Source organism: Pseudophryne corroboree, chromosome 3 (genome assembly GCF_028390025.1).
Source record: "Pseudophryne corroboree isolate aPseCor3 chromosome 3, aPseCor3.hap2, whole genome shotgun sequence".
Lineage (NCBI taxonomy): Eukaryota > Metazoa > Chordata > Amphibia > Anura > Myobatrachidae > Pseudophryne > Pseudophryne corroboree.
The window spans coordinates 596,605,334-596,620,081 of record NC_086446.1 but is presented as its reverse complement, the minus strand read 5'-3'; the positions used below and the strand labels follow the sequence as shown (position 1 = coordinate 596,620,081).

General features: G+C 46.7%; 1 protein-coding gene across 1 annotated transcript in view; it reads left to right on the top strand.

The window, feature by feature from the left end:
* Positions 1–14,748, top strand: part of MCU (mitochondrial calcium uniporter) — a 247,773-nt gene that overhangs the window by 213,032 nt on the left and 19,993 nt on the right. The window lies entirely within an intron of this gene.

Sequence of the window (14,748 nt, the reverse complement as noted above, 5' to 3'; positions counted from 1 at the left end):
CCAGGCGCAGAGCCCGATGCTGGTTGCTTAAATATGGGGGAACCCCTGTCCATTTTTTTCCCATATTTCTGCAACCAGGATCGGCTCAAAGAGCCCGAGGCTGGTTTGCCTTAGGAGGGGGGAACCCACGCAATTTTTTTTTTACATTTAAACTTTATTTATTTTTTTAACAAAGTGCACAAATGAAGCCCAGCACGGATCTCTCAGATCCGGCCGAGATTCATTGTATTAAAGTCGGTAGTGTTTTACAAGTCACTCACGTAAAACACTGCCTAAAAAAACGAATGACATCGACATCGGAAAACCCGAAAATGCAGAATACGGCAGCTTAGTAAATTAGTCGTAATCAATTCAAAAAGTTGCATATTTACACTTTCGATGTCATTCGTGATTGAACTTTGACCTCAAACGAGAAAACACGAATCTTAGTAAATTTACCCCACAGAGTGTTCTCCACAGAAAATGTTTCTAACCAGGGGGCATTCAGAAGTAACCAGTTGGGGGCGCAGTGTACTTTTTTTCAGTAATAAAAAAATGTTGATGTAGTTCTAAAGGGTCTTGCATTTATTGCTCACCTGCTGTTTGGGTACAGATACAATTGTGTCCAGCAATGCATGCTGCGACAAAGAGGACGTCTGCACTCTCTTTTCATTGTTTCTGTATCCAAACCATAGCCTAAACAGGCGAGGGATCTCTAATGGGAGTTATCTCTGTTACTGTGCCTGTCACAGTAACCTAAGCATAGCACAACTCTGGTTTTGGCCGTCAAACCCCTGGTTTCAGGATATTGCCAGGTGACATATAAAACCTCAGCGGCGCACCCTTGAGATTTGTCCTGGGGATTGTAATGGCGTAATCCCAAAGGACACACAACCGCAGACACAGAAATCAGTTTATTTGTACTCATGGAGTAGTCCTGACATATATTAGGTTTTTGATGTTTGAGGGACAATATTTGTTTTGTTTTTGTCTTTTCTTCTATTAATGCTCACTTAAAGTTGATGAAAGGGGGTCTATTCATGGAGAAGTGAGCCAGTGGAGAAGTTGCCCATGGCAACCAATCAGAATTGATGTAACATTTATAAAATGCATTCTATAAAATTAGAAGTAGTAGCAGGTTGACTTCACTCTTTTCACAGCTTCATGACTAGAACCCTATGTCACTTCTATACTCCGGACAAGGCTTCAGATGCTTTTTGGATTTATTTTTAAAATGTTTTCACAGATTTTCCTGTTTCTCAAACTATTTTAAGGAATTTAAAAAACAAACTGTTTTGGTATTCTGTACCATTCTACATGCATATTTTATTTACCATGAAAGTGAAAACACTCCAGCACTGCACACACATGATGAAAGTTTTGTGCTGTCTGATAAGACAACAAACAGTGTGATTGTATGTAGTAAAATGAGTTGGCGTTAGCAGTTTGTTTAGGAAGTGTTTGGCATAGTGAGTAGAGAAGTGTACAGATAATTGGTATAAAGTGTATGCAGAGCTAAGGCGAATGCCTCTTCAGTAGATGATTGAGGGAACCACGTTATAGGGTGACACAACTGCTGACTCTTCCTTACTGAGTAAACCTCTATTGGGACAATATATTAAGTAGACTATTAATAGACCTTCATAAAGGATGATTTCTCAACACATTCGTCCTGGACTGTAGATTTCCTTCAATTAGAACACTTAAATTGTGCTGTTAACTTTAATCTCTCCCTCATCATGACTGGCTATATAGAGCTGAAGGATGAGAGTATACATAGATTATAATGGTAGCTAAATGTACCGTTCAATATTGGCTTCTACCTAAGCAGGCACTATGTTACCCTGCCCAAGATGATCCTCAAGCAATGCTGCCAGTAATATCTGGCGCTGTTACGGATTCCCCACAAAAACAATGCTGTGTATGTTGAAAGCAATTTGCTTGCAGGTGTGTGTGTGTGTGTGTGTGTGTGAAACCGGTCCCTTAGGTGAAGGCTAGACTTCGCTTTCCCAGTCTGCTGCTCATGCTTCTACTCATGCACTTTTCTCTTACATCCTAGAGGATGCTGGGGTCCACAGTACCATGGGGTATAGACTGGTCCACCAGGAGCCATTGGCACTTTAAGAGTTTGAGTGTGGGCTGGCTTCTCCCTCTATGCCGCTCCTACCAGACTCTGTTTAGAAAATGTGCCCGGAGGAGCCGGGCACAGCTAAGGGAACTCTGCAGAGCTTTTCTAGAAAAGTTTAACTTAGAGATTTTTATTTTACAGGGAGACTTGTGGGACTAAGGGGGGGGAGTAGTGTCCGGCCTGCGGGGTCTGAGCCACTATCTCCGCTGACAGGTCACTGAGCGCCTGAGGGGATACCGTTCCCCGCCCCAGGGGATCGCTCACCCCAGCAGCATGCCACCACCCCCTTACAGAGCCAGAAGATCAGTGGCGAGTCAGCCACGGACCCCCCTAGCAAGCGGGGGGACCGGTGTGAAGATGGCGGCATCAGGGTAGGAGTGCAGTAATAACTGCGCTCCAGAGGCTCAGCGGAACTTAGTGCGGCGCTGTGAGGGGTGCCCTGAGCCAGCGCCTACACCCTACACTGGTCACACAGCCTGTCGGGGTCCTGGGATCTCAGCCAGCATAAATCCTCAGGCCAGTATAATCCTATGAAGAGCGGGAAGACAGCGCCATTTTGGGTGCGGAGCTTCTCCTCAGAGCGGACCCAGCAGCGTTCAGCGCCATTTTCCTGCCTGCACAGCGTTGTCCAGGAGGAGCATGTCCGTCCAAAACAACTCCAGCTATCTCTCACGGTACCAGAGGGTTGTAAAGGGGGGGGAAGGGGGCTGCAAAATGGCTGTGTAACCTATTAAGGTGTACAGTCAGCGCTAATAGGGGGTCTCCCTTTATATTAAAAGCGCTGTGTGTGGGTTAGCTCCAATCTCTGTGTCTCTCTTGCCATTCTTGCGGGTGAAACTCTGTCTGTCCTCCCCTGTGTGTATGTGGAGTGTCTGTGGTCTCCATTAAGCTATGTCCAGGGACTCTGTGTCATATGCTGCATAGGATATGTCCTCTCAGGATGATCCCATTCCATGTAATCAGGATTGCACTGGTTTAGCACAGATTCCAGCAAGGGAGCCTGAGTAGTTATACTCTATCAAATCTATGATTTCTCAGATTTCAAATAGGGTTGCACAAAATGAATCTGCAACTCAGGCTTCACAGACCTCTATGGCAGTCTGGCCCAGTTCTGGTACATCAGGGCTTCCCGCTGTATATTCGCATAAACGTGCTCTTGCGCAGATCATGCAGGATAATTCTGATACTGCAGACGGTGACAGGGATGTGTTTTGCTGGGGTGCAGCATCTCTTGCAAAAGGGGTGCAGGTGATGATAGAGGCTATTAGGGATGTGCCTGACTAACCTTCCCTGCGTCAAAGGAATTAAATGCTATTTTTGAAAGGCTTGGGAAAACCCGGATAAAGAATTCCAGATACCTAAAAGGGTTCTGGTAGCGTTTCCTTTCCCGGTAGAGGATAGGAAAAAAGGGGAAAACCCGCCTATTGACGCGTCTGTATCCAGACTCTCAAAATAGGTGGTTTTACCTGTTCCAGGATCTACCGCCTTGAAGGAGCCGACTGATCGTAAAATTGATAATGCGCTCAAATCCATGTACACGGCTTCTGGGGCAATACTACGTCCCACTATTGCCAGTGCTTGGATTGCCAAAGCTATAGTAAAGTGGTCAGGCACGTTACTTGATTCAAATGTGATGTTGAATTGTTTTTACGTAACATTCAGGATTCGGCATGATTTCTGGTAGAATACATGAAAGACCTGGGTTCCATGGCTGCGGGAATTTCTTCAATGTCCGTATCAGCTCGTCGAGGACTGTGGTTGCGCCAGTGGTCTGCTGACGCGGAATCCAGGAGATGTGTGGAGACCCTGCCCTACACAGGCAAGGCTCTCTTTGGGGAAGCGTTAGATGCGTGGATCTCTACAGCTGGTAAGTCACCCTTTCTTCCCTCAGCTACACCTGCTCCGAAGAAACCCTTTTCTTCAGTTACATCACAGCCCTTTCGGTCTACCAAGCTCAGAAAGGCCAAGCAGTCCAACTCCTCCTTTTGGGGAGGTCGACCCAAGTCCAAGAAACCTGCGGCTGCAGGTTCCCCGGAACAGAAACCTGCTTCAGGTACACCAAAGTCCTCCGCATGACGGTGGACTGCACACCTCGCAGGTGGGAGCGAGACTCGGACATTTCAGTCATGTCTGGGTGTCCTACGGCCTGGACCCCTGGGTGCAAGATATTGTGAAAGTTCCCTACAAGGGAACATAACACATGCTACGGCCTGATAACCTATGGCATTGAGTATAATGGAGGGAAAAAGTAGAAATGGAACACTGTTTCTTTAGCTGCAATATGAGGTGCAGGAAAAGATGATGTATCAAACCTTTGATAGATGTATCAAACCTAGATAAATGACAGCTGGAAGCTAAATGATTTGCAATGAGCAGCTTCTCCACTTCATAAACTAAATCTCTTGGAGGCTTGATTTCTATAGTTTGGTTCCCCATGTTCCTAGAAAAGACAGTTTATAGGTCTTGAGCCATCAGTGGCTGGATGAGGATTTCCGCTGAGGTTACTTTCTCTGTATTGGTGTCTTATTCTGACTAAAGATAGAGAACCAGGTGACGAGAACGTGCCCATGTACAGCCTGACGCGTAATTTTACAACTAATCCACTGTCATGGCACCTGCAGAAATGCAATTATGCCGTCACTGTTCCTCACAGACACACTCTTCTCACAGTAACCATGTATCTCTGTAATATGTGTTTGCATATGTAAGCATTGGGATACTGTGATAATGCACTGAGATTATCTATCATTCTGTACAAATAGATTGAGCTAGCCTATTGTTTGCCACCTATACCTACCTGCCCTGTGTCTTCTATAGCAGTGTCCTCCAACTTGATATTTCTAATATACACTTTTGGCATAAGCTCCTGTTTGCTGATTTTTACCTAATTTATTGTCTAAGGAGAGAGTAACCACCTGGCTTTCTATGAACAACTTCCCACCCCCTCCACCACCACCTCTTTTGTCAGCCATAAACTCTGAGGGCAGGCTGTACTATCACTACGGAGGAGATCAGTGAGGGAGAGCCAGGTTGCTGTAGTAGTATTACCATATCCAACATGCAAGAAACTTAATCTCCGAATAGTGAAATAGTTAGATAATGGCTTTGTGGTCATCTCTCTGAGTGTATGAGTGGACATGTCTATGGTGTACTGTTCCAGTATTTCTCTCTGGATGCAGGCGGGCGATGACGTGTCCACACATATAGGTGGCAGGAGATGACCAGGATATCATGTGTCCATCTCAACCTACTTATATATTGACATTTCTAGTAGAAAGCAATCATGCTTTTGCACGATATACGCCATGATGATGGTGTTTGAGGTGAAGTAGCGCAATCATGGCTGACCATGTCAGGTAATGTCAAATCTACAAAATGTGTTAGACTAGTAAGGCTATCTGCAGGGTAAATTCTGCAGCATTGGGTAGAGCCAAGTGGTTGAAAAGAGAAAGTACATACGATCCCCTACTGGCAAGGGAACATGTCTGATGAGAACCGTCGCATCTCACTGTATGCTAAATGTCTGTATGGTTGAATAGTCATATTACATTAGTGATCTAGTTTGTGTTCCAGTTTGTATTACTGACTGGGACCTGTAAAAATGTTCTAGTGTTCACTGAAATGTTGAAAAGCTACATGATAGTGAAATTTGGCATTTTACATGAGTCCTTACATCATATGCAGCTGTGGAGCCCCTAGGTCCTTTTTCCCCCAGTGGTTCCAGCGTAATGACACTGCTCCCTAAGGTGGGGAACACATCAGAACCATGTGTATTCCACCTGACAAGAGGACTTGTAGGCTTATATATATCTTGCAGCAATATACACAATAAGGAGAGTTGTGGTAGATTTACCATTGTTAACTCTTTCTGCAAGGTACATTGGGTTCCACAGGGAAACATCGGGGTAGAGTGAATCTTGATCCGAGGCAGCAACATGCTAAAGTTTTAGGCTGTCCCAGGATGCTTTGGGTCCTTCTCTATAACCCTGCCTCCAGGCACTGTGAGCTCACTTTCGTTAACCATTCCAATGCAGGAGCAGGTAAGAGAGAAGGTAGATGTTGGTCGCATAGAACCACATTCTCACGACAGGAGAAGGTACCAGCATCTAATGCCATACAAACCCATAGAAGCTAGGTGCATCAGGGCAGGCACCCTGTGAAACCCAATGTACCTCGCAAAAGAAAGTTAACAGTGGTAAGTCTACCATAACTCTCCTTTTCTGCAGCAGGTTACATTGATAGCCACAGTGAAACATCGAGGATGTCCTAAAGCAGTTCCTCAAGGGAGAGGGACGCACCTTAGCTGGTATGAGAAACTGGCGTCCAAAGGAAGTATCCTGAGAGGCGGAAATATCAAAGGCATAGAACCTAATAAACATGTGCACAGAGGACCACGTAGCTACCTTGCGCAATTGTTCTGCGGACGCGCCACGGTGAGCTGCCTAAGAAGGTCCAAAAGACTGAGTAGAATGGGCATTAATAGCAGCAGGAGCTGGGAGACTTGAGAAGCTTGTGCAATCACCATTTTAATCCATCTGGCCAAGTTTGCTTATTCGCAGGCCACCCATGTTTGTGAAAACCAAACAAGACAAAAAGGGAGTCTGACCTCCTGATAGAGACAGTCTTCTCCAGATATATTCAGAGATTCCGTACCACATCCAAAGACCGCTCTTCGGAGGACAAATCAGAAGAGATAAAGGCCGGAACCACAATCTCTTGGTTAGGGTTAAAAGATGACACCACCTTAGGTAAATAACCTGGGTGAGTCCTAATGCTGGCCATACACTTGTGCGATGCCCCACGACGCGACATCGCACCGGCAGTTCAGGTGCGATGAAATCGCACCTGAACTGACCAAGTTATTACCATGCGATCATGCGATAGATCGCATGGTAATCACATGATGGGAACGTCATCGCCGAGTGGGAGCCCATCGCACATCGCAGTGCGATATATCTTATGTGGGCTTAAAATGACCTGCGTTCGCACTGCGATGCAAGAAATATTAAGTGCAGCCCATAATATCTTGAGACGCGATATCGCGTCTCAAGGTACTAAAATGTGCATACAATCCTTCGATTTCTCTCACAGATGGGGTCGAAATCGAAGGCTAGTACCGATAATCTCATAAGTGTATGGGCACCATAAGAACTGCCCGGTCACAATGAAATATTAGAAAGGATGGATGACAGGACAATGAGCCTAAGTCCGACACCCTTCTAGGAGAGGCAATAGCCAGTACAAACAAGACCTTGGCCGTGAGCCATTTAAGGTACACCGTCTCGGGTTCAAATGGAGACTCTTGCAGAGCATTCAGGACAACCGACAGATCCCATGGAGCGTTTTTCTAAACGTTATTAGTGTAAACCACTAGTGGGTTTCTCACTAAAAGAAGGCTTAGTGTGTGGCGCACTCTTTTGAAATATAAATACAGTGTTAAAACATAACTTTTATTTAATCTTTTAAAATAAATCTCTATAGCCAGGCAAAACAAGTCATCTGATAGCCTGAGAGTGCGAAGTAATAGGGTATTATATTAACCCCAAATTTTAGAATACTATAATAATGGTAATTCTACAATAAGATCAATTATTGTAGAATTACCATTATTATAGTATTCTAAAATTTGGGGTTAATATAATACCCTATTACTTCGCACTCTCAGGCTATCAGATGACTTGTTTTGCCTGGCTATAGAGATTTATTTTAAAAGATTAAATAAAAGTTATGTTTTAACACTGTATTTATATTTCAAAAGAGTGCGCCACACACTAAGCCTTCTTTTAGTGAGAAACCCACTAGTGGTTTACACTAATAACGTTTAGAAAAACACTGCATACTCAGCTTAGTGGCGCACCTCCAACCCAGTTTCAATTTCACTAGGGCTTCCTTTTTTTCTTAGCCCTCATTACGTTTCATCTATTGGTTGGTTACCTACAATTATATATGTAAATTATTGTAAAAACACCTGTGCATTATCCTTCAGACGTTTTGTCCTTCCCTCAAAAGATCCCATGGAGCCACAGGAGGGGCATAGGGAGGCTGAATCCATAAGACACCCTGAGTGAATGTATGAACGTCAGATATAGGCGCAATTTTTCTCTGAAACCATACCTACAATGCAGGTACGTGAACCTTGAGGGAGGCCAGACGAAGGCCCAAGTCCAGGCCTCTTTGCAGAAAAGCCAGAATTTTGGTAAATTCTGACTCTGTATGCATCATAATTCTTATCAGCACATCATTTGAAGTAAGAATTCCAGACTCTGTAATAAATCCGAGCTGAGGCCGGTTTATGGGCTTTTAACATAGTTTAGATGACCGCCTCGGAGAATCCTTTGGCTCTCAGGAGTGATGCTTCCAGAGCCACGCCGTCAAAGCAAGCCTGGCCAGGTCCAGATAAAGACAAGGTCCCTGTACGAGGAGGTCTGGGCGCTGAGGAAGTAGAAGAGGATGCTCTATCGATAGACCCTGCAGGTCTAAGAACCAATGCCGTCTGGGCCACGCTGGAGTGACTAGAAGTAGAAATCCTCCTTCTTGTTTGAGCTTCCGTAATACCCTGGGCAGGAGTCACACTGGAGGGAACATGTAAGGCAGCCGAAAGTTCCATGGAATTGCCAGTGCATCCACGAACACTGCTTGAGGATCCCTGGTCCTTGATCCGAAGATCGGAACCTTGTGCTTGTGTCGAGACGCCATCAGGTCTACGTCTGGTAGGCCCCACTTGTCCACTAGGAGTTGAAAGACTTCCTGATGAGGACTCCACTTGCCGGCGTGCACGTCCTGACGACTGAGGAAGTCCGCTTCACAGTTCAGGATGACCAGAATGAACACTGCAGATATTGCTGGCAGATGGCGTTCCACCCAACGAGGGATATTTGACACTTCCATCATTGCCATGCGGCTTTGAGTGCTGCCTTGATGGTTTATGTAGGCCTGTTTTGTACCAGATGCAGGGCGAGAGAGAGCAGATTGAACACCGCCTGCAACTCCAGAATGTTTATTGGGAGGAGTGACTCCTCCTTGGTCCAGTGACCCTGAAAAGAGTGTTGCTCCAACACTTTACCCCATCCTCTCAGACTGGCATCCGTTTTCAGCAGGACCCAGTCTGGGATCCAGAAGGGACGGCCCCTGCTCAGTTGCTGGTCCTGTAGCCACCAGGTCAGCGACAGATGAACCTCCGGAGTCAGAGTGATCATGTGAGATCTGATCCGATGAGGTAGGCCGTCCCACTTGGAAAGGATTAACCTCTGCAAAAGGTGAGAATGATATTGAGCGTACTCTTCCACGTTGAATGCCGACACCATCAGGCCAAGTACTTGCATCGCCGAGTGTATCAACACTCTGGGGCGACAAAGGAAGCATCTTAACTTGTCTTGAAGTATCAGGACTTTTTCTGGAGACAGAAACAGTCGTTGACTGTGTGTGTCCAGGAGTGCCCCCAGATGCACCATGCTTTGAGCTGAGACGAGAGAGGATTTCTTCCAATTGATGAGCCACCCATGGGCTTGTAGGAAGCTTACCGTCAGTTGCAGATGACTGAGGAGGACCTCATGGGAGTTTGCCAGAATCAGCAAGTTGTCCAGATATGGCAGGATCCTGACTCCCTGGCAACGGAGATGTCATTATTACGGCCATGACCTTGGTGAAGATCCGAGGAGCCGTAGCCAGTCCAAATGTCAGAGACTGGAACGGATAGTGGAGGTTGCCAATAGCTTGGGGTAATACGTTTAAACTGTAGAAGGTGGTTAAAAATCTATCCGTTTTCCTAGCCACAGTAGTGGAATCCTCATCAATGATTTGTAGGATCTGCTTAATAGCAACCACTAGGAGAGGGACATCAATTTGCAATGGAGAATCCTCATCAGAAACACCTGATTTAGTGTCTGACAGGACAGTATGCTCCCCATCCTCTTCAGATGAAACACCTGAGAGATTTGTGGATTGTGAGGAGGAAGCAGCACGCTTAGATGATCCAGAGACACGAGAGTGACCTGGAGTAGATTTTTGCCTGACGAAGGGATGAGTTAATTGCTGCAACTGGTTTGACAAATTTTCCGCTGTGTCATATGCTGCAGAGGATTTGTCCTCCCAGCATGATCCCATTCCATGTAATCAGGATAGCACTGGTTTAGCACAGATACCAGCAAGGGAGCCTGAGTGGTTTTCCTCTATCAAATCTTGGATTTCTCAGATTTCTGACAGGTTTGCAAGTAATGAATCTGCAACCCAGGTATTACAGAGCTCTATGGCAGTGTGGCCGGTTTCTGGTACCTCGGGACGCTCCGCTATATACCCCCATAAGCGTGCGCTTGTGCATGTCACACGACGACACGGATACCGATTCTGACACCACAGACGGTGATGGGGATGTGTTGCGGGGGTCCTTTTCTCTTGCAAAGGGGATGCAATTGATGATTGAGGCTATCAGGGATGTGTTGAATATTAATGATACCACACCTGAACAGGTTGAGGAGGCCTTTTTCACTTAAAATAAAAAAGCCTCGCTAACCTTCCCTGCGTCAAAGGAATTGAATGCTATATTTAAGAAAGCATGGGAAAACCCTGAGAAAAAATTCCAGGTCCCTAAAAGGGTACAGGTGGCTTTTCCTTTCCATGAGGAGGATAGAAAAAAAATGGGAAAACCCGCCGATTGTTGACGCATCTGTGTCCAGACTCTCAAAGAAGGTGGTTTTGCCTGTTCCAGGATCTACCGCCTTAAAGGAGCCGGCAGATAGGAAAACTGTTAACACACTTACTTAAATCAATGTACACTGCTTCAGGGGCCATATTACGTCCCACTATTGCTAGTGCATGGATTGCAAAGGCTATAGTAAAGTGGTCGGCTACCTTACTTGAGGATTTGGATACGATGGATAAGGATGGTGTTGCATTATTTTTATGCAACATACATGATTCAGCGGGTTTTATGGTAGAATCCATGAAAGACCTGGGTTCCATGGCTGCGGGAATCTCTTCCATGTCTGTTTCAGCTCATCGGGGACTGTGGCTGCGCCAGTGGTCGGCCGACGTGGAATACAGAAAGTGTGGAGTCCCTACCCTATACAGGTCAAGCTCTTTGGGGAAGCTCTAGACGGGTGGATATCCACGGCTACAGCGGATAAGTTTCCGTTTCTTCCCTCAGCAGCAACTGCTCCGAAGATATCCTTCTCTTCATCTGCAACACAGTCCTTTCGGCCTAACAAGCCTAGAAAGGCCAGACCATCCAATACCTTCTTTAGGGGGGGTCGAGTTAAGTCCAAGAAACTTGCTGCTGCAGGTTCCCAGGAACAGAAGCCTGCTTCAGGTACGCCAAAGTCCTCCACATGACGGTGGACTGCGCGGCCTGTAGGTGGGGCCGGTGGGAGCGATACTCGGACACTTCAGTCATGTCTCGGTATCGTCCGGCCTGGATCCCTGGGTGATAGATATTGTATCCCAGGGATACAGGCTGGAATTTCAAAATCTCCCTCGATTTTTCAAATCAGGCTTACCACCTCTGTTGGCAGACAGCACTGTACTACAAGAAGCTGTCCAAAAGCTGGTGGAGGCACAGGTCATTGTGCCAGTTCCTCCTCCTGTGCAGGCCACAGGTTACTATTCAAACCTTTTCGTGGTACCGAACCCGGATGGTTCGGTCAGGCCCATTCTGAACCTAAAATCATTGAACCCCTTTCTAAAGGAGTTCAAGTTCAAGATGGAATCTCAGGGCGGTGATATCAGGTCTGGAAGAGGGGGAATTCCTGGTATCTCTAGATATCAAGGATGTGTACCTCCACATTCTGATATGGCTGCCGCATCAGGCTTATCTCCGTTTAGCATTGCTGGACTGTCATTTCCAGTTCCAGGCCCTGCCATTCGACCTCTCCACAGCACCAAGGGTTTTTACCAAGGTGATGGCAGATATGATGGTTCTCCTTCGCAAACAAGGGGTAAACATCATTCCATATCTGGACAATCTGCTGATAAAGGCATCGTCCAAGGAGAAGCTGCTGCAGTCCATTGTTCTCACAACACGCCTCCTCAAGAGTCATCGTTGGATTCTGAACTTTCCAAAGTCACATTTGGAACCAACCCAGAGGTTGTCCTTTCTGGGAATGATCCTGGACACAGAAGTGCAGAAGGTGTTTCTTCGACAGGTAAAGGCGTTGGTGATGCAAACTATGGTCCGGGATGTCCTGAAGCCAGCCCGGGTGTCTGTTCATCAATGCAGTCGCCTGTTGGGAAAGATGGTGGCCTCTTACGAGGCTCTCCAGTACGGGAGGTTCCACACTTGGACCTACCAACTGGATCTTCTGGCCAAGTGGTCGGGATCTTCTCTCCACATGCACCAGAGAAATTGTCTGTCGCCGAAGGCCAGGATTTCGCTCCTCTGGTGCTTACAATTACCTCACCTTCTGGAGGGCTGCAGGTTCGGGATTCAGGAATGGGTCCTTCTAACCACGGATGTGAGCCTTTGGGGCTGGGGTGCAGTCACTCAAGGAGTAATTTTCCAAGGACGGTGGTCAAGCCTGGAAGCCGGCCTGCCCATCAACATCCTTAAACTAAGAGCCGTCTACAACGGTCTTCTTCAGGTGGCCCCTCTTCTAAGAAATCGGGCCATTCAAGTGCAGTCGGACAACGTAACAACAGTGGCTTACATAAACAGACAGGGCGGAACGAAGAGCAGAGCGGCAATGTCGGAGGTGACCAGAATACTCCTCTGGACAAAAAAACACACGTTGGCGCTATCAGCCATCTTCATTCCGGGAGTAGACAACTGGGAAGCAGACTTCCTCAGCAGACACGATCTCCATCCAGGGGAGTGGGGTCTCCATCCGGAGGTGTTCAAGGAAATATCAGACCTTTGGGGATTACCCCAAATAGACATGATGACCTCTCGTCTCAACAAGAAGCTTCAGCGTTGTTATTCCAGGTCGAGGGACCCACAAGCAGTGGCAGTGGATTCCCTGGTGTCTCCGTGGGTGTTCCAGTCAGTGTACGTGTTTCCACCACTCCCACTCATCCCAAGAATCCTAAAGCTCATAAGGAGAACAAGGGTTCAAGCGATCCTCCTTGCTCCAGACTGGCCGAGAAGGGCTAGGTACGCGGACCTTCTAAATCTACTGCAAGAAGAACCAAGGCCTCTTCCTCTTCGGGAGGACCTGCTGCAGCAGGGGCCGTTTGCCTATCAAGACTTACCGCGAAGGTCATTCCTACCCTAATATAGGCTAGAAAAGGGGTAATGTCTAAACATTACCATTGTATTTGGAAGAAATATGTCTCTTGGTGTGAATCTAAGAAGTTTCCTACGGTGGAGTTTCAACTCTAACGTTTTCTCCTCTTCCTGCAAGCAGGTGTGTATATGGGCCTGAGGTTGGGTTCTGTGAAGGTCCAGATTTCGGCCCTATCCATTTTCTTCCAGAAACAATTGGCTGCCCTCCCTGAGGTTCAGACTTTTTTGAACGGAGTTCTGCACTTCCAACCTCCCTTTGTACCGCCTACGGCGCCTTGAGACCTTAACGTGGTGTTGCAGTTCCTCCAGTCGGATTGGTTTAAGCCTCTACAGGAGGTTGAGGTCAAATTTCTTACATGGAAGGCGGTCACGTTGTTAGCCTTAGCTTCTGCTAGATGCCTGGGCTTTATCCTGTAAAAGCCCTTAATTGATCTTCCACGAAGATAGAGCTGAGCTCCGGACACGTCAGTTTCTTCCGAAGGTTGTGTCTGCATTTCATATCAACCAACCTATTGTGGTGCCAGTTGCTACTGACTCCTCAATTACATCAAAGTCCTTGGATGTTGTGAGGGCTCTGAAGATGTATGTGAAGAGAACTTCTCGTCACAGAAAGTTGGAGACTCTGTTTGTCCTATATGATCCCAAGAAAATTGGGTGTCCTGCTTCTAAGCAGACTATTTCTTGCTGGATTCGGTTCTTTTCCAGCATGCTTATTCTACGGCAGGACTGCCGTGTCCAAAATCTGTTAAGTCCCACTCTACTCGTAAGGTGGGTTCTTCCTGGGCGGCTGCCCGGGGTGTCTCGGCATTGCAACTTTGCCGAGCTGCAATTTGGTCTGGGTCGAACATGTTTGCAAAGTTTAAAAAGTTCGATACTTTGACTGGCCTCTGATGATCTGAAGTTCAATCAGTACTGCAGGAACCTCCGCGCTCTCCCTCCCGTTCTGGGAGCTTCGGTACATCCCCATGGTACTAATGTGGACCCCAGCATCCTCTAGGACGTAAGAGAAAATAGGATTTTGGTAACCTACTGGTAAATCCTTTTCTCGTAGTCAGTAGAGGATGCTGGGCGCCCGCCCAGCGCTTCGTTTTCCTGCAACCGTTATTTGGTTCGGTATTACTTTGTTTAGTTATGTACTGCATTGTTACTTGGTAAATAATGTTTCAGCAGTTGCTGAATGTTTCAAGCTAATTAGCTTGATGTGCCTTGTATGTGTGAGCTGTTATGAATCTCGCCACTATCTGTGTTAAATCCTTCTCTCGAAGATGTCCGTCTCCTCGGGCACAGTTTCTAGACTGAGTCTGGTAGAAGGGGCATAGAGGGAGGAGCCAGCCCACACTCCCAAACTCTTAAAGTGCCAATGGCTCCTGGTGGACTCGTCTATACCCCATGGTACTAATATGGACCCCAGCATCCTCGACAGACTACG